Source organism: Momordica charantia, assembly GCF_013281855.1.
Source record: "Momordica charantia cultivar OHB3-1 chromosome 3 unlocalized genomic scaffold, Mcharantia_2.0 BLBB01000003.1, whole genome shotgun sequence".
Lineage (NCBI taxonomy): Eukaryota > Viridiplantae > Streptophyta > Magnoliopsida > Cucurbitales > Cucurbitaceae > Momordica > Momordica charantia.
The window spans coordinates 14,396,405-14,418,656 of record NW_028275161.1 but is presented as its reverse complement, the minus strand read 5'-3'; the positions used below and the strand labels follow the sequence as shown (position 1 = coordinate 14,418,656).

At 31.9% G+C, this 22,252-nt stretch overlaps 1 pseudogene; it reads left to right on the top strand.

The window, feature by feature from the left end:
• The first annotated feature begins 226 nt into the window (after positions 1-226).
• LOC111020463 (protein NLP8-like) lies at positions 227-1,357 on the top strand (annotated as a pseudogene).
• Positions 1,358-22,252: the final 20,895 nt, after the last annotated feature.

The window sequence follows — 22,252 nt, the reverse complement described above, 5'->3', positions numbered from 1 at the left end:
ACAGCCTGATGATTGCTACTGCATACTCATCATTCTCTATCCACTCTTTATCTGATATCCCAATGGTCGGTCGTTATTTTAGGGTTTTATGAATATTCTTGTATGTAACAAGATATGTCACTTACATCTTTCAAGACCAAAATTATCCGTATCAAATCTTGTGTGTGTGTGCGCGCGCGAGCTTGCGTGAGCGCGTGTGCGTGTGCTTGTGCGTGTGTGTGTGTGTATGTGTGTGTGTGTGCGTACGTGTGCATGTGCGTGTGTGTGTGCGTGTGCGTGTGCGTGTGCGTGTGCGTGTGCGTGTGTGTTTTGTCCAACAACCCTGAAAAGAATATGTAGACAACATGTGATTTTGAGGTAGCCATCTCAAAAAATAAACAAATTAAACCGTTCATTAAGGAAAATACAAATAGTTCTAGATTCTGTCAAGGGGTGAAAGGTGGACTAAAGTTTAATCCAAGCATAGGGAATCTTATGGTAGCCGGCTCTCTTATTCTAGAACTTAATGGACACAATAATCTTCTCTTCTCTGATAATAAGCCATCTTTAAGAAATCTCGAGCCATTTCTTCAGGATACAAGATCTGTACCTTCTGCATCTTGTAATAGTCAGAATTCCATCCTGAAATTGGAAATGGACAAGTTTTTTTCGCTATATCTCGAAGAGTGTCTTTGGGAAGCGTTCTCGTCCCAGAAGAGGAATTCAATGTTTGTCAACTTGATTGTAGTGACAGTTCAAAATCCACTAGGGTAGATGTTGCGTCATGCCAACTTGCTAGCTTGGATATGATAGGTTGGGATGTCTCAGGGAATGACCCAGGTTCTGTTATTGCTAAAAAATGTAAGAGATTGGATTTTTCTGAGAATGATTTGAGATCAAGTGGTGTTGACTGCCCAAGCCAAGAGTTCAAACTCTTTTGCAATTCCTGATGAAGTGTGTATTGTGATGCAAGGGGATGATGAAATCAATGAACAATATTACTACTACTTCGAGCATGGACTCATTGAATGACTCCGACTTATTGATGCATGTAAGTTCATCCAGATATTAGAGCATCAAGGAGAGGAAGCATTTGTAAGAAAAAATGAGCTCGGTTGACAGTGATTCAAAGATTATTGTAAAAGCTTCATAAAAATAAGACGCATTTTAATTTAAGTTAAATAAGGGGACATTCAAACTCAAATATCTAGACGATAAAAAAAAATCGGTAATGTTAGTAAACAATTTAGACTTGTAGGAATGTCTCGAGGTAATGGATGAACTCGCCACTAGAAAGATGAAGTTTCTTGTCCGAGATATCGCGTGTTTCATGGGCAGTTCTAGTAACAATAGTTGTTTTCTATCTGGAGATTCATGACAAACATTGGATGTCTCAAACGTTGATAAAAACTCAATCATGTGTAAACAGTATTCTCTTCAACATGTCATTGTGAAAGGAAGGTTGGTCCTGGCTGTTGTGCTCAGCTCGAAGCTAATACACAATATTCTTTTGAGGTATGATTCTCAATCATTAGTCATGCCTTGTGTTCCTGACTAGATTACAAATTAATATGTCTCACGCATATGTTGCATTGTTTTAATGTTCCTTAATTGATGTTACATGAGAGATTTTTACTTATCGTTGAGCTGAAACATGTATCATGATTTCTGAAAAGCATACTAGTTAGAGTGAGATTTCTTTAATTGCTCGTTTTATTATGTTGAAGGAGTAACTTATAATACAATAATATTTTGAGAAGAAAGGATGTTGAAGAAAATATTTTTGAGTTGCTTCGACAAGTAATGGGTATAATATCTTATCCAGCCTCCCATCTCGCAATAGTCATATGTTTTTGTTTGATATGTTTGTATAGTTTACACCAGTAGAAATTCGACTTTTCGTGATGTTTAAAAAAGGTCACGAAATAATCTCATTACCTTTTTTACGATATCACCTATGCCTCTTCCCTCATGAAAGGTATCCGTGACATTTATTTTAAACATCATGAAAAGTAAAATTCGTGACAGTTTAAAAACGTCACGAAAAATGGAGGCCCACACAAGCAACCAATTCCTACTCTGTAGTTTCTCCTCCTCAATCTTCTTTTTAATTTTGGGACACACCTCCACTTCAAACTTTTCAATCTTATTTCTATTTCTTTGAAATCTTCTCATTAAATAGGTTCTAATCCATTCACATAAAAAAATAATTGATTGGTCTCTAGCTTCAAGTATAGTAGCAATAAATAGCTCACCTAGATTATTAACTACATCATCACACTTAGATCCACAACTAAAGGCCTGCTTACTCCATTTCTCGTGAGGTAAGACCAACACCCACTTGTATGCACCTTCATCTACCTTCTTCACTTCTTGCATCTCCTTCTCCTATTGCTGATAAAAAGTTGCATTGGCTACTCGCGAAAAAAGCTTTCTCAACTATATTCCAAGAAACTTTTTTCTCATGTTGCTGTAGATGTGTCTCACACAAAAGCAATGTTCTAATTTTGAAATTAATTCATTTGAGGTTGGAACTAAACCCTGAAAATATAATTAAAATAAACATGTCACGAATATGTAAAGAAACAAAAAATAATTGTAATTTCAAAAGAATGAGATTATCTTTTGTTGATCAAATATAAATTTAATTTCTTGACTTTCAATATCCAGAAGTAACTTAGTAAAAAATCATGTCCACGAGTCTTTGGTCTCTACCTCAACCACTGCAAAGGTTAAGGGAAAGTATTGGTCATGGGATCTCTTCCATTTGCTACAATTAATTGTCCTCCATAAAGGCCTTTTAAATGACAAGCATATAAACCAATAAATGGCTTACAACAAGCAACGAAACCTCATCGTTATTTATCAAGACACATATACAACCATTGAAAAGTATTGATTGTTATAATTCTACCAGGTTGACCATCAACCTCTTATTATTGTATCAGAAATTGCTAATCGCAAGTGTATGAGTCAAGTTTTAATAAAGTGGTAAGTCAATAGCGATATCATCCTTAGAATTGGATTTCTAGATCACCCAATTACCACAAATACTTTTGCCCAATTTTATTTAGAAACTCACATTGAATGTTGGAATAAGATTAAAGTAATAACATAAACTATTAAAGGATGTAAAATTAATGGGGAGAATGATCTTAGGGAATAGATTTCAATGATTGAATCTATGACTAATTGTTTAATTAATGTAGATTGAACAAATTATCAATTCTATAAGCCAAGAACTCTCAAATCTCAACTGCCTCTCCTGAGCGCAAGCAAAGGCTCCTTACTAAATTACTAAACTAATATCCCTATCTAGTTTTGTAACAAGTAAAGGCTTTAACGAACAAGTCTCTTAAAGACCTCTAAAGGAATTCTAAATCTCCCGATCTTAAAATCCCTTCAATTATGAATCTCAATTTTAAACTATCAACCACCTCTCCCGAGCGTAAGATTGCAAGTCTAAGATCAATTAATCTGTGGCCAGTAGATTAAAGGCACGAAGTATGGAGAAACATAAATAGAATAATCAAATGCATTCAATCAAGAAAATCGAACAGTTAATCCTTAAACGTCAATTGCTACATCATCTCTAAGATAGGGGAATTTAGCTACTCATGTTCATGATGAAACTAGCAAAATAAAAAAAAAAAAGAGATAGAAAGTGAATCCGTCGTGTTGATTGATTGTCCTCGACCCAACCTCCACGATCGATCTTCAAGACTTAGCTTCTTCCTCGAAAAATTTTCCCTTGTTGGATCCCCTTTAGAATTGATCATGAACGTTGATATTTATAGAAGTTCTCAGGATAGTGTTGAGACGCTATAAGTAGTGTTGAGACGCTACGACACGAAACGCAGTTGTTTTCGCTTTTCATCGTAGCATTGACATGCTTTGAGGTAGCATCTCAATGCTACCCTTACTGGTCATTGGGCTCGGCTTCCCCATCAGGTCTTCTAGCTCCAAATTATATTGTTGGGCCTTTTCAACTTGCTCAGGCCATGAATTTTCACTCAATTTGATCAATTTGATGTCCCAATTATTCTTGATACCTTATTTCTACAAAATAACATTTATGCATGTAAAATTTATCATAAGGAAACAGAAACTAACAATTAATTCTATTATAATTATTATAAATTATAGCTCGAATCAGAGGCTACCAATTATTCCTATCGTAGATCCAATTTCAAAAGAGCCTGCTACCAGGATTGAATCTAAGTATCTCCTCACAATATTCCCATAATCCACTATATTGCTTTTTGTGTGACGCGTGCACTATATCTAAAGCCAATTTCTTTGCTCTAAAAGCTTTTACTTTATTAATTTGTGAATTGTACTTATGTTGTACCTTCTCTTGGATGGCTCTCAATCTCATATATGGTTGTTCCTTCCCATCATTTACAATTTACCTACTTAGCCACCTACATGTTAGGCGTGGATTGTTGAAGGATTCTACTGCACTAGTGCTCACCAACAAAATAAATCATTTCTCCTTGTACGTTGGCGACATAAGCCAACCAATTACAACTATCCACACATTTGGCTCTAACTCTAGTCTTATCAGTTTCATAAATCGTATTTTCCATCCTCCCTTAATAGCGTAATCATTCACAGCATTATTGAACTCTCTCAATGAACTAAATAGCATGCCTAATTCAAAGTATGATTTCTCATCACCTGTTATTTCTCTATAAATAGGATATTTTGTTCTAACACCAACTTCAGAATCAAACGAGTCTTTCAATTTGAGTAGCTTACTAGACTCAATATCACTTTCATCATCATTTTATGCATCCAGCTTTTTTCCCCTTTGTTTCCCTTTTAACTCCAGCTTTTTTCTTAAATTTCACAAGAAATTTATGATTTTTCCAACCAATACAAGACATTTTGGTATCCAAAAAAAGGAACAATCGTGAAGAAAAAAATCACAAATTGATCACTAATGGACAGTAGAAAATTAACCATGATAGCAGTAGAAAAAAAACACAATATTCATGGGTTTAAGCTAGAGATTGAAATTGACAGCCGCAACAAATCAACTCTTAGCAGTAGTAAATTGACTCTTGACAACAGCACGAAATTTAATCTGCACAGCAGAAAATTAACCGTGATAGCAAGAATTGAAATTGACAGCAATAGTATTTTACAACAATAAATCTTTTCAAAAGGACAAATTAAATAGCATTTACATTTTACCTTGTCAGAAAAATAAAAAGAAAGAAATAAAGAATTTGAGAGTTAAAACTTTCGATTTAGCTACCAGTTAGAATGGTTTTAGTACTTTGTAGCCAAAGATTTCTTTTCTACTTCTATTAATTTAACAAAACGATATTTCTTTCCATCCATAAAAAAATTAAATTGGAAAAGACTGCCTATATGAGAACAATCCCTAAATAAAATTTCTTTATGCGGAAAAAATTACAACAAATTAATAGAAGGACAAAAAGGAAAAAAAATTAATAATAAAATATTATCAAAAATGATTTTTTTCAATATGATTATTCAAAAAACACTATAATTCACAATGACCTAAAACCGATTGGTGAAAAAATATACCAATTAAAAAATTTTGCTTTAGGACAACTGATACAAAAAATTATGCAACAAAGGGGGATACACAACCAAATCACTAAGAAAACAATACAAAATCTAAATAATAAAAAAAACTTCAATCTATATAAAAAAGACAATGACAAATTTAAGGTGCACCACTACGCTAAAATAGAAAATTCAAATTGAGATGGGATGAAACTTGAAAAAATGGGTGAAGACTTTTGGAAGAGATTGGAAAGATAGAGTCAATATGGGTGAGAGAGGTAGGAGTTGTGGGTGAGAGATGGAGTCATGAGGAAGGGTGTGATTCAAATTTCGTTGTTCTATTTTTAAAGCCCTAAACCATTTTAAAGTCAATCGAACCGAACTGATGTTGAACCAACTCGACATATGTATTTTATTTTGTACACATTAGTCCTAAATGGAAGCCATTTCAGCATTCCATTAAATCTTAATCTATTTTTTAATGGTAAGGACTAAATCTTAACAAATTTTAAAATACAGAGACTAATTCGTTACTTTTGAAAGTTTAGGCCAAATCATACTTTAATTAAAGTACAATAACCAAATATATTTTTTAACCTAATATTATTATTCTGTATAATTGATCCAGTTTCGATTCAAACCTATGCTTAATGGTTCGCAAGATAAGGGGAAAAACCAGTGATAGATGAAGGCGGTACCTCGAAACGTGAACAGTCACCGACAAAGAATACAATTCCTAGCTTCTTTGAAGAATTTCAAGAGATGGATTAAACAGTTTCGATACGATGAATAGAAAGATTGATATACTATTCTCTGAGGTAGATAGTATAAAGAAATTGATGCACGAGGATAATAATATTATTGCAAGAGATTGCCGGGGAAGTAATGGAGGCAATGGTAGTAGAGGGGATAGTTCGAATGGTGGCGATGATGTTTGTGGAATGAATGGTGGAGATTGAATAATAGAAAATAAAAACAATGATAAATTAAATGACGCTGAGTGGGGATGATATCAATTGTAAAGTGGGAGAACAAACACTTGACGGAGGTGCAACATTGCGTATTAATGTAATTCTCTCAAATTATATATCCTATTATGTATAACCCATATATGCCGATATGTTAATCTTATTCCATATTTTATGGTTATAAGGATGTTTAATTTATATGTTTGAATTTATGGACGGAATTGGGAGATAAAGTAGAGGAAAATCGAGTTTTCTTGGATGATGAAGTTGTTTTAAACCACTTCTTGGATAAAGTGGATAGGATAGAAGAGAATGCACAAGTAGAATAGGTATGTTATGTTACTAACCATTGTGGGTTGTATACTATGTACCAATACGTTGGAATAGCTCATCTGAGAGTATTTTTATGTGAATTTATTGTTGAAAAAGACTATGTGGTATATTAGAATATGAAGTATAGATTATTTGTAACAAAGTAATAGTTTTTTTTTTGGTTGTTACAATTGGGGAATTGTACTATTAATTGAGTTACTTTGTTGGTATATGATTCATATATTGGTTACATGTAAAACACAAAAAAAAATGATATTACTAATGATTTTGGAAACGTGTATACTCATGTTGTAACATTGAATGTACATTTATATAGTTCATTATTGATATGACCAATTGAGTTAGTTTTTTTTTAATTAATAATTTGTAGTTTAGAAGAATACGACAATTTGGCAGAGAAGGTAGTGGAATTAGCAATAAAGGACAAAAGTAACAAGAAGGTACACAATTGAAAGGAACTAAGTGTAGAGTGTTATTGCCTTCGAAACGTAATCGTTCATTGTACACTACAAAATTTGGTTCAATAGAAGAGAAGATTCCAGAAAAATCTTTAAGTAGTTTAGATTATTGATGTTCCAACCTTTCAATTAATGTCTCAACTTTAGTTATAATGTAGTAGATAATTATTAGACTTATTGGTTTTTTGAATATCATTCTTTTTAGAATATTTCAACAATATTACACTTTGATGGATACGATATGTTTTTTTCTTACTGCAATGCTTTCTTGGTTTATATTATGTACATATTCAAATATTGGTATGGTAGATCTAACATAAATTGAAGCAGACAGATCCATCCAGCAAGTCATAATATACCATTCATGTATTATAGGGTATATCCTATTTAAATTATTGTAAGTATATATTTTTATTTTAACGTCTTCTTCAGCGTAATTGACATTTTTTTCAACTTTATTTCCACATTCATGAATGATGACCGAACTTAAAATAATTATAACATTCAACCTTGTTTTTATCTTACCTTCTATCATCATTAGACCTTCCTCTATATGGCCTCGAATAATTTTGTCTGGCACGACCTCTTAATGAATTGGAGTTGAAATTACCTCTCATCAAACTTTCTTTGTCCAAAGTTGCCTCGACCACGACTTTTGAAGTCACCACGTCCATGACTTCGACCATAACCTTGACCTCGATAACCTTTTTCTTAGCTATCTTCATTATCTTTTCAACTGCAACTTTGATTGAAAGAGTTACTCGGTTGTTTGTTTGTTCTTCTTGAGAAGCTTCGCTTCATGGGCTTGCAATGTACTCATAAGTTGATCAACGAACATTGTACTCAAAATCCTTTAATTCTTAAATTGCTATAACAATGAAATTAAATTTTTCTTCCAATGAGCGAAGTATTTTTCAACTACTTGCTCATCATTTATTGTCTCACCATACCTCCTCATTTCATTTACCACAGCTAGTAGTTTTGAAGTGTAATATGAAATTGATTAAAACTCCTTCCTATGTAATTTTCATAATCACCTCTCAATTTTTTGGAGTCGGACCTTCTTGACTCAATCAACTCATTTATAAGTATTCTCCAAAATTTGACATGCTTGCATTGTGGTGGTTGCTCCAAAAATCTTCTAAAAAATTGTATCATCAATGGCTTGATGAATAATGGTGAGAGCCTTATGATCTTACTTTCTGGTATCGTATAAAGTCTCTCGTTGAGCTTAATTCATAACCACATCATCTACTGGTTTTTCGTAGCCTCTATCAACAATCTCCCATGCATCTTGTGAACCAAGTAAAACTTTTCATATGAATACACCAACTGCTGTAATTTTATTTGGTAAGACGAGGCGGTTGAAAAGGAACTAAATTGTCGTTTGTCTTTTGCAAAAATAATTCTCTTTCCAAACTCAATCTCTGATACCACTTTGTTGGAAGCGTGTGATGGACACTCAAAATTTTAGAATAAAAGATTTGTTTGCAAATAAACAACTTCGCTTCTATTGAAATTTCTCACTAAAAAAAAAAAAAAAACCTTGGTTCACAAGCTCTCTCAAACTCTCTTGTTTTTCTTCTCCACACACTTACTTGAATTACATCTAAAAACCATCCTATTTATAGGACTCCATGGAAAAATTTGGATCGATAAACTCTCATCCTATGAACCAATACATATATAAACCATACAATTAATTATTCTTAAAAAGCTAAATACATGAAGGTACTAGTTCATGTACAAGTATCATGTACCTAGAAATGTATATGCATTATGTATCTAGAATAATAGTGGTTCATGTATTAACATGTTCAATTTTCAACACATTTTTTAACGATGAAACATAATGAAGACAACATGTTACAAATATGTATTTTAATCATTGATGGTAAAATCCATGTGTTCTCAAGGGTAACAATTTACTCTTGTGCAAGAAGTATGCAATTAACACGTACAATCATGTATATCTCTATTGTTCATTAATGGATTTAACCCTGTGTTTGAGAATAGATCTGAGGTTGTTGTGGCACAAACCTATTTAATTATTCTATCACTGATTATCTGTGTATATCTCTCATAAATTAAATGAGTAGTAAGCATTAGCCTTCTGTAGGGTAGAAGCATATTCTTATAGTTGCATGTCCCCAAAGATTGTTAAGTCTTCCATTAAAATAAAGATAGAGTTCGATGTAGGACTTAAGATGTGTACCTTTCTCAATGATTTTTTTTTTTTTGGAAAAGATTTAGGCCATTTGTTGAATGAAACAATAATCAATTTATTTGAATATGATATGAAAGGTGAGCAATCATTTCACTCGGGACTTATTATGTTGTGTACATCATTGACTAACTATAATACTGTTAAGAACAAGAAAGAGGAAGGGAAGAAGAGAAAGGATGGGAAGGAACTTGAAAAATCTTACTAATGTCAACACCTCCAAAAAAAGCATAGTCATTGAGAATTTAGAAGTAGGTTTATATGTGTTAACGATTTTGAAACCCTTGTATAAGTGTACACAAATCGCGTAGGTAAGTAATAAAAGATCGAATCCACAGTGATTGACTTACTAAACATTTCACATACTACTCAAGTAATAAAAAAACAAATAAATGTTAACTTTAGGTGTACTTATGGTTGTTGTAAAAGTAAATATGCATAAAACCTTGAAATAAGATAGCTAAGAATAACGTGGTGTCATCTCAAGAACACAAATCACAGAAGAAGGGTAGATTTAAACAAGAATGTCACGAGAAGGGGGAGGTTGTATGTTTTACTTTGATGCAAGTGAACGATGCTCCAGCAACAATAATATTAGCAACACTGGCCAAACTAACACGACATCTCCCTAGATTGCCCAGATTTCATTCTATTTAGATTTTATTTAGAATAACAACGTTTCAGTTCAATTTTTAGCAATGTTATGTGAGTCTTATTCCTAAGTACCTACACTCTATACTCAAATGTAGAGCTAGCACAAGTTGAAGTCAAACACTATTATAATTTCCCAAAAGTTAATAAAGAGGTCATTCAATATAGTGATCAAGCACATTGAGACTAAAACGATATAAAAAAAATTCAACTCAACAGCAACATCTTTATAAACTAGATTCAAAGTTCACAGCTCACAGCAAAGTTCACAACTTCCCCATTCTATTGGTTTAGCTACACAATGCCATAAAAGAGAAAAGGAAAAGGAGAATTATCAACCTCATTTACTATGGAATATAAAAGAAGAAAGAAGAAAAGAAAACAGTAAACTCCTACTCTAAACTTCTTCCTCTTTGGGTGCTTTTTCAGGTTCCTCTATCCTTTTGTCTCTTTTCGTGCTCTTGCGGATTTGTGTGGAATAAAAAGATGGAACGGAATGTGATGGAATGTTGGAGGCAACCTTAAATGTTAGCTTTTATACCCCTCATTGATTTTAAGGCAACACAATGGATAAAGTGGGACCCATCTCAATTTTAAGTTGTTTGCTCCATTTTTACTACAGTGATTCTTAGGTAAAAACCTATCGCTTTTAACTCTCTGTCTTTTTTTGCTTTTGACTCCAATGCTGCAACACCAATAATACTACAACAAAGCACTAAAAAATATAAATATTTCGCATAAATCACAACATCAACCAACAATGCAAGAAAGCTTTGAATATTAATATACTGAGCATAGAACCATGATGAATGGAGCTTCTTTGTGAATATTCTTATCTACCCAAGGTGCTTTTCTTACAAAATAACTCTTTTATGGAGAATTATCAATACGTGCCACTCAACTGATGTTTTAATTTATTTTAAGCAAAAACTTATTTATAAATTTTTTTTTCCCTATTTGAGGGTGGGAATTTTCAGTTTGCCCAACAACCATAAAAATGATATACACATAACATGAGATTTTGAGGTGGTCATCTTGAAAAATAAACAAAGTAAACCATTCGTTAAGGAAAATACAGACAATTCTCGATTATGTCAAGGGATGGAGGATGGACTGAAGTTTGATCCAACCATTGGGGTTTTATGGCAGCCGGCTCTTTTATTCTATAACTCAATGGACACAATAATATTTTCTTATTTGATAATAATCCATCTTTAAGAAATCTCGAGCCATTTCTTCAGGATGTAAGTTATGTACCTTTTGCATCTTTCAGTAGTCAGAATTCCACCCTGAAATGGGAAATGGACGAGTCTTTTGTCGCTATATCTCCAAGAGTGTCTTCGAGAAGTGTTCTCATCCCAGAAGAGGAACCCAATGTTTGTCTGCTTGATTGCAGTGAAAGTTCAAAATCCAATGTGTTAGATGTTGCATCACTCCAGCTTGCTAGCCTGGATATGATAGGTTGGGATGTCTCAGAGAATGACCCAAGTTTCGTTATTGCTCAAAAAAGTAAGAGATTGGATTTTTCTGATAATGATTTGACATCAAATGGTGTGTTGACTGCCAATTTCTAACCAAGAGTTCAAGCTCTTTTACAATTGCTGATGAAGTGTGTACCGTGATGCAAGGGGATGACGAAATCAATGAACATTACCAGCCTACTACTTCGAGCATGATGGACTCATCGAACGGCTTTGACTTATTGATGCATGGAAGTTCATCCAGCTGTTAGAACATCAAGAAGACGAAGCATTTGTAGGAAAAAATTAGCTCGGTTGACAAAGATTCCAAGATTATTGTAAAAGCTTCATAGAAAGAAGACACATTTCAATTCAAGTTAAACCAGTGATATTCAAGCTCAAATATGTAGACAATGAAAAAGAATGGGTAATGTTAGTAAGCAATTCAGACTTGTAGGAATGTCTTGAGGTAATGGAGAATTCGACACCATAAAGATGAAATTTATTGTCTGAGATATCGCGTGTTTCGTGGGCAGTTATAGCAATGGTAGTTATTTTCTATTTGGAGGTTCATGACAAACATTGGATGTCTCAACAATTGATAAAAATTCAATCATGTGTAAACAGTATTCTCTTCAACATGTCACTGTGAAAGGAAGGTTGGTCCCAGCTGCTATGCTCAGCTCGAAGCTAATACACAATATGAGGGTCTTTTGAGGTATGATTCTCAATAATTAGTCATGCCTTGTGATCCTGACTAGATTACAAATTAATATGTCTCACGCATATGTTGCATTATTTTAATGTTTCTCAGTTGATGTTGCATGAGAGATTTTTACTTATCGTTGAGCTGAAACATGTATCATGATTTCTGAAAAGCATGCTAGTTAGAGTGAGATTTCTTTAATTGCTCGTTCTATTATGTTGAAGAAGTAACTTGTGGTATCAATATTTTGAGAAAGGATGATTTGAAAAAAATATTTTTGAGCTGTTTCGGCAAGTATTGGATATAATATCTTATCCAACCTCCCATCTCGCAATAGTCATACCTTTTGTTTAAAAAAAGGTCATGAAACCTTTTTGTGACATTTTTTACGACGTCAACTATGCCCCTATCACGAAAGGTATTCGTGAGGGTTTAGAAACATCACGGAAAATGGAGGTTTTTGTGACAGTTATAAAACGTCACAAAAAAAATTCCGTGACAGTTAAAAACCATCACGAAAAATAGATTTCGAACGTCACGACAAAAGAGATTTCCAGATAGATTTAGATTTCGTGACAGTTAAAAACGTCACAAAAACAAATTGCGAGGTTAATAAATTTCACGTAAGACTAATTCCGTGACCTTTTTTAAACATTACGAAAAATGGATCTCGTGAGGTTTAAAAAACGTTATGAAAAGTGGAATTCGTGATGGTTTAAAAATGTCACGATAAACTGATTTCGTGAAAATTAAAAAAAAAAAGTCACAAAAAATGGATTTTATGATGTTGATATAATGTCACGAAAGAATATTAATCAATATATTTTACTGTTGTATTTAATAGCATCAAAACATTCATATACATATACGAACAATGTATAATACAATTTGCTATAACTATTTTTTACGCATACAATTACATTTATAGAATGAAATTAGTACAAATACATTTACAAAATGAAAAAATAACACTATAAATCAATTACTTGTATTCATAGTTATCGACTTCTTTTTAAGTTCTTGCAACATCTAACAAAGAAAACAATACCCAATTAGGTAAATAGTGCCCTTGTTTCTACAAATTCTTCTAACATGATAAGAACGAAGAGGGAAAATTAGTAGACTAATCTGTTTCTCAATTTGTAAAAGCAAACCTTATTGTCAAAACCAAACGTAACAAGTTCATCTTCAACAATTTTGCAAAACATATGATTTGTGCATTCAATACATCGAAGTTCAAAACAAATCATGTAACACAAGGTCCTCAAGCAATCATTCAATTAAGTAACATTCTTTTTCTTTTCCAAGTTTGTAGTTGTTCTCTTATTAGTATGACAATATTTAAGAGAGTTTAAATCTCACAAGTGGAAAATACAAGTTATGTTAACATAACATTGTTTTATCTACAGATGTGGTAACAAGTTTCTGAAAAAAATCAACCAATTTTCCACATGCCAAAACGATCAATCTGGAAGTGAATTGACTACATCAATTTCATTGAGTACGAAAAGTAAAAACATTAACTTTTGTGTACCAGGTGCACTAATTATTCCATTTACATTGGTTCATATAAGGGTGTGATTATCATATTCATGAACTATATGATAGTTGGAAGCTCTTATTAAATTACAGGGTTATTACTGACAAACTACACAAATCACATGGAATCAGAAACATGTTGACCTACATTGATTTATCTACCAACATGGTAATAAGTTTCTTCAAAAAAAAGTAATAAATTTATTGAATATCTAATGGTAATATAAACATCACAAAAGTATTAGTGTATTTATTGTTTTGTTAGGATTAGAAAATTTGTCCTACTGATCATTAAGTTCTAAATAGAATCAATTTGTACTACTAGATTAATGACTGGGTTTAGCATATTTTTACTAATTAATATAGTTGAACTCAATTAAATAAAAGTATGTTTAGAAGATTCGTATATGATAATCTCAGTAATTTTTATGATAATTTGAAGCACCCAAAAAGAATATTATAAAAGAAACAACTATCAGTTCCCATCTTCATACAATTGTCATTATGCATTTGCCATTTACCCTACCTTCTTCTTGATTTATGCAGGTAATCAAATTAGAAATGCCAACCATCAATATAAGGATTCAAACAAGACAGAAAAATTAGCGTATATAATAGAAAGAAAAAGCAAATATTTAGAAGATTGAAGGAAATAGAGTGTACGCCAGTAGAGGGATTTTTTTATATATATATATTTTTAACTTTTCAACACTTTTTGTCTTCTTATAAAAAAATTTTGTGTTTATGACCATTTTATCAAACTCCAACAATTTTTCGAGAACACTTGCAACTCAAAAGGTAAGTTTTTTTTTTTTTGTTAGTTTTATATTTTCTTAGTTGTTATTATATATATATATATATATATATATATATTTATTTATTTTATGATTGATATTTTTATCCTTTTTAGATTATATTTTTCTTTTTCCTTTTTTTAATTAGATTGATTTTGTTGTTTTCTATATTATATTATCATGTCTGGTTTGTTTTTATTATTTTTTTCTGTTTATATTTTTTATTATATGTTCATTTAGATGCGTGTTAATTATAATAGATGAATAAATTACATAATATTAATCAATTTAGAATTAATTAGTTTAAGAAAATTATATAACTAGTGTATATATTTATGTTTTATTTTAATTAATTTAAAATTTTAACACAGTTTAGATTTAAATCTTTTTAGGTAATCTAAATAGTTGGTAATTAGAATTTATCATTATTAATTAGTTAACTAAAATTTATGTTTTTTTTAATTTTTCTTATTAGAATACCATCTAATTAGATTTAGCTACCAATTTTAACTGTTGTTTTGTTTTCGGATATAATATGGCAGTTAAATATTTAGTAGTTGTTTTGTATATGAATGGTTGTATGGTCGAAGGTGTCAATGGAGTTGAATATGATCGACCGTCATGTGAAGGTTTTACTATTAGTAGTCGTATTGAGTTTAAACATTTTCTTGAAATCATTGGATTAGCATTGAATGTAAATGTGAGTAGAAATGAATTAGAAATAGTTTATAGACACCCTACTCCTACACCTTCATGATCAAATAGGTTCATTCATATTCCAATTTCAAACCACCATGCGTTAGAGCTGATGTTCTCAATTGGATTGCCCTCCAAACAGATAGTCAAGGATTATTGAGTGGACATTAATCCAAGAACGATTATTGAGTGGAAAGTCAAGGATTTTGGGAAGCCAAGTCATGTCATTTTTCACTTGGTCTTTTGGACATTCAGTATTGCAACTTTTCAAAAGTGTCGACCCGTGCTTCAAATAGATGGTACTCACCTTTATGAGAAGTATAGAGGGAAGCTTTTGATTGCAACATCGGTTGATTCTACTAGACATTTGCTACCACTTACTTTTCCATTGTAGATGAGGAAAGTCGTGAGACATGCGGTTGGTTTTTAAAAAACCTACGAAAAATTGTTACTGCATGAATATGTATGTTTGATATCTGACTGACATGAGGATATTATTTCAGCATTTAATAATTCAAATAATAGTTGGACATGACCTAAATGTCATCACAGATTTTGCTTACGACATGTTGTTAGCAACTTCAATTAGAAATACAAGAGTAAGAAATTGAAAAAACTGATCTATCATGCTGGTTCTCAATCCCAAATTCGAAAGTACAACAAGTGTGTTGAAGAGATTAATTCTATGAATAGCACTTGTATGAGTTTCTTCCGCAATATTGGAATTTAAAACTGGGCTGATCACATGATGGTAGGTACAGATATAGGTGTATGACTACCAATCCATCGGAGTGCATTAATGGGGTGCTGAATAGAGCTCATGTATTACCTATCACTACATTAGTGCAAACTTACATTTTACAGATGCTTTAAGTATTTTGAGAAGAGAAGAGAGGAAACAAAAAATGTTTTAAGGAAAAATGAAAGGTATACAAGGTAATATTTAGTTAATTATTAATACTTTTTATGACAAGCTTCTTAAATGACTATGCATTTGATAAGTTTTTTAAACGGGCGATGAGATCGAGCAAATACACGGTAGAGAGTTATGAGCAGGTTTTGGTGTGTTTCATGTGAAGACAATAATTCACTATTATAATTAAAAATGAGGAAACACACAAATAATAAGATTCAATGCGAAAGAACGTTCAATGCACATGCAACAAGTGGCAATCATTTCACATTCCATGTCCTTATTTCATGACAGTTTACTCGCACATAAACGTAAACTACGAGGATTATGTCAATAATTGTTACAAACTTCCAATGTACGTTCAATGTTATGCTTCTTAATTTAAACCAATTCCACGCGAAGATTATTAGATTGCCCATCGAAATATGCCTATATTACACGCCGATCTAGCTTTATTAAGACAGCCTGATAGATTAAGAAGTTCCCATATTCATAATGATATGGATTTGAGAGAACCTAATCTCCAACAAAGATGCGAGTTATGTAATTAACTTGGTCACAATCGAAGTGTTTTTCAAGATAGAGGGAAGCGCGATCGAAGTAGCTTATACTTTTTTTGCCAGTGTAATTTGTTAGTTAGTTACAATTTTATGTTATTGTAATATTTTATCTTTTTGTTTAAGTTTTCAATGAATGACACAATGATTTTATATCATGAATCTTATTTAGTCACATAATGATTTCATTTAAATTTTTAATGAACAATATAGTTTATGGTAATAGATCATAGAGCTAAATCTAGGTTTGATAGATCAATCAGTGTTGTATTCCCAGGCTCGGTATCGATAAGAACTAGTTTGGGAAGGTCATTGTAATGAGGAGTTGCACTACCAGCATAGAGAAGCAATAGTTGATCGCATCATTCCATTGCATCATTTGATTGAGCCAGCACTTCGTGCTTCTGGTTTTTATAAATTTTCCAAACTTGAATTTATTCAATTAGATTGGCACTTGATCATTGTGCTTGTGTAGCGATGGAGGCCGAAGACTCATACTTTTCACACGCATGACAGTGAATGTACTTAACTCTCCAGGACGTAAAGGTGCAACTTGGGTTACTAGTAGATAGTGAGCCAATTGCAAGACCTATACATTATGATTGGAAAGGCATTTGTCAATTATTACTTGGTGTGACTCCATATGACTCACACATCATAGGATCCAAACTTAGTATACCAAGATTATCTTCTCGGTTCCATAACTTAGATGACAATGCAGACAAAAAAACTGTTACTAGATACACTTGTGCTTACATTTTGTAGCTTATCGGTAGTAGTCTATTCGTTGATAAGTCTAATAACTTGTTGCACTTATGTTCCTTCCATTGTTGGCTGATTTTGAGATTTTTGGACGATTCAATTTGGAAGGAGGATGTTTGGCATGATTGTATCTGCATTTATGCAAAGCATGTCGATCTGATTCACATGACATTGTGTTGGTCCGATCATACTTGTTAAATATGGGATTGGGATCGATTCCCAACTATGGCTCCATCACGTCGTCACATCGGCGGAACATGAGCTAGTAGGACAACTATTAGCTGTACGATATGTAGATCTAACTATTTCATTGTCCTATAACGTTAATTTTTTTAATCTAGTCACTACTTTACTAACTTAGAATATTATTGTAGATTGAGAGATCGATTTTGTGTCACAGAATTATCGACACATGTATTGGTTTAATACTGATACATGTTGGATCTCTTGACACCGGAATCAATATGTGTCTAAATGTTTAAAATTATAAATATAAGTTGATTAACTTTTGGTAAAATATTTTTGGATTAACATTTTAGATGATTTGAGAACCATATAATAAGGAATTTGCATCCCTATTAGATTACTGCACTAATGGACACGAGATATGGTGCACGGTAAATCCACTCATTTGCTTCTATGTAGTTGAGTGACATCAGCTAGATAGAGTTGCAAGACATTTTCGTATGAAACAACAAATTCTAGAAGATCTTGGTTAGGACCCGAAGATACATGATACACCTTCGACACCAGGCATGGCAGGACCATACGACACCTTATATGGCCAGGTGATGCCTGCGTAAAGATTATATTACTATTAATCCTCTGGTGGACGATGATGATGATTGTGATCCCGGTTACATGAACTAGTAATTGTCAATTACTAGACGTTATATCACTCGAGAATGAGCAATATTTGGTGTTACGATATGATTTTTAATTTGGCATTACAAACTATTTGAATTTAAAGATATACTTATTTTATTTTTTTTTATGTAGGCTACGTGTTTCGAACATATTAGTATCCTCTCATTTTCATAAGATATTGATAGGTTATGTACCACTATTGGGAGACATCTTTAAAGACTTCATCAATTGTATAGAGTACCTACACCTACTCATGGCCCTAAACGTAGAAGATGTCGTCAATTAGAGCAAGATGCTCCAATCAAGCCTGACATTCCTAAACTTGAAGTTGTATATCATAATATCGATGATATTCCACCTTTTACACAAACACGGGATGATGTCAGCCTGTCCACGCCTATGGTTATGATACTGACTTATGGTTTGAGCCAAGTTCAAACGCCACCACAGTATGGTTATGAGGCCGGTCATGGGCGTGGACGTGGAGAGTATGGACAATATCTTAACCCTATTGAAGATTGACATACACTAGAGGACCAAGAGCTTGTTGTCGACAGTCACCTCACAACGACCTCCCCCTTGTAGGACGCATTAGATAAATTGATAGACTCTAATGCAGTTAATTTTGGATATTAATCTCAAAATTTTAGACATTAATTAATATTTTATTCAAATGTCAGAATATTATTCTCTAATACATATATTTTTAATTAAAGTATTGATAAATTAACAATTATTTAAACCTTATATTAAATATATTTAAAACAAATTAAAAAATTCGAATATATATTTTCAATAAAACCAAAAACAATTTGTTAAAAAAACTAATAATAAAAATAACTAACAGATCTTCTCTACTGTTATTTAAAAAATTCGACAACTTGGTCGTCTCTTCAAGTTGTGATTTAAAAAAAAACAAATCAAGCGTTATGTTTGCAAGTCGTCTCTTGATGTCACTTCAAGAGACGGCCTGTGAATGTCACTTTATAGGTCGTCAATAGTCCATCTATTTTTCAAGCATTATTCTTAGAAATAGTTTGATTAATGGTATATATTTAGAATAAGTTTAAAAATAAACAATATTAGAAAAAAAAGTCTCAAATAGAGTATCCCTCAAAATCAAGCTGCTAACACTTTCTACCAGATGCAAAGAAAACCGAGAAACAAAAATTGAGAAGTCAGTTCACAACTACTACAGACGTCAACTTAGATGTATGTTTTAAACCGGTCCGGATTGATACAGACACTGATTGATACGGCGTGCATCTTTGATACAGGAATGTTGGCGACTATCATAGTGAGAGATTGATCAAGGGCTAATAGCAATTTTGACGAGAGCGCAATTTGAGACGGTGTTGATTGTGATTTGGGGCTGACAACATTTTAAATTAAATTTATTAATTTCTAAATTAAAATTGAGTTTTTAAATTTTATTTATTTCTGTTTTTTTAATAACTTTTAAAATTCTAAAATTCATTGCTAATTAAATTTTTAAAAATGTTTGTTAATTCTTTTGAAATAAACTTTTTTTTCCTTTTAACCTTTTTCTCTCTTTCTTTTTAACTCTTCTAAATTAGTAGTATATTATTTTTTTTAGAAAAAATTTAGACATATATAACAAAATTAGATTTAAGATATCAATTTTTAAAATTAAATTTATAACATCAATATTTAAAATTAATTTTTTTAATAATTCAAAACTAAAATTCAACCTCAACTTTAAAAATTAAACATTAATTTTAGTTCATAGTTTTTGTGGATCATTATTTAATATCATGTTGTAAAGTAGGACATTAAAGCACGTCCATGGTCAAAAGTATATCAATATTTGATCTATAGGCTACAGTTTCAGAACTCTCCTATAATTTATCTAACTGAACCTAATCGACACCATTTTGATTTGGGTTAGGTTGTTTGAGTTCTTCAGGTATTAAATTTTTAGAACATCCCTGAGTAAAACGCATTTAATATTGAAATGAAAATGTTCATATACGACAACTAATTTCACAAGGGTTTTGCCTCAAAGTTCCACAACTAATTTCAAAAACTACAAGGTGATAGTCCATAAAAGAAGAGATGGGGATGGAGAAGAATTAATCGAATGGGAGATAGGGAGATCATACGTCTCCGTTTTTCTTCCTGTCAGAAAACAACCCAATAATATTTGTGATATTTTCTTTGTTTTTATTTTAGTACAACAATGGCATATAGATTTGAGCCTGCACTAGTGAGCGTGATGGGCAGCGCGTGACGGATCAGAGATTGCAATCGAGAGTGGGAGAGAAAACGTTATACATATGTTGTGGCTATACCCTAGTTCAAGTTAGTATTTCTCATACATATGTTAAACTGAAGAAGGATGCTTAGGAATTTGTTTTCATTCTTTAGCTGAAATATATCTTATAATTTGTGAAAATATGTTGGTGAGAGTGAAATGATTAATTGTGAACACATCAATGTCTGAATTCATATTAATATCCTATCTTATCCCAAACACCAATCCTCCTAAAATTAGTCATGCTTTGAGTTGGTTAATGTTATTCGTACAGGAAGGGAGAAAGTTATATAATTATTGGGACTATACCTAATTCAAATTAGCTTTTTACGTACATATATTGAACTGAAATAAAAGTACTTAGTTAAGAATTCATGTTTAATGTGGAAGGATGATAGATCAACGGTCTTTTCTGGAGGCTGTGATAAACAAGGAAGTTTTCTTTTTTAGGAAAATTGTACTAAATCTCACAAGTACTTATGCATTTATAAACATATCTTTAGTTTTTGTTTTTTCAAAAATATCACAAAACTAAATTTAAGTGTCTCACTTGTGTCAAAGGTCAATTTACCCCCTCCTACATTTCAAGTTAGTTTACCCACTCTATCTATTACCACGTTCGGCCTAAAGCTATAGGCGAGCGAGGCGATCGCCTAAGGCCCCATTCTAAAAAGGCCTCATATTTTTCACGTAATATATAATATTGGTATCTATTTAATTTAGTTATTAATTATAAATTAAATGTAAAAATATAAAATAATATACTTATTACTTTTCATAATTTTTTTTGTAATATTGAAAATACACCCTACTAAAAAAACCTACCATTAATACGCTCATAAATTTCTTTCAATTTTGATTAATCTCAACTCATTAATACAGCCTCAAAATTGTTAGAAGTTTACAGGGGTAGAACGGGAGACCTCTCATATTTCTTTATTTTATTTATTTTTTTCACAACCAAAACTTTTCAACTTCTCTAAAAAATACTTCATAAATATATTACTTAGTTTCACTAATTTGAAGTTAAACTCTCCACTATTTCTATTAGTACTCTCCCCCTCTTCCACTCTCAATCTCTATAAAACCTCAAATTTTCATATTGATCTTCTGTGGGGTCACATGAGATTATGAATTGCTAAGTAGAAATAGAAGTTTCTTATTTTCCCAACTCAACCTAATGACTTCAAAGTTTCAGGTTTTTCGTTCAAATTCTTTTATTATTATTTTTATATATAAATGATTTCATATTGTTGATTGCTCAAAACCTAATATCTAAGATTTGTTTAGATTTAATTAGTTAAAATAACAATATGTAAAATATGAATCTGAATATAAAAAGCTTAAGAAAAAAAAAAGAAAAGTAGAAAAACTTATTGAATTTGCTCGATAAATTTGTTATTGGAAGGAAAAGTAATAAAAATGTTGAAATAATAAAAGAAATGACACGTATAGACAAATAAGAGATGAAAGAAAAATAATAGAGGATGATATGACTGTTGAAAATGAAGTATCCAATCATGAAAAAA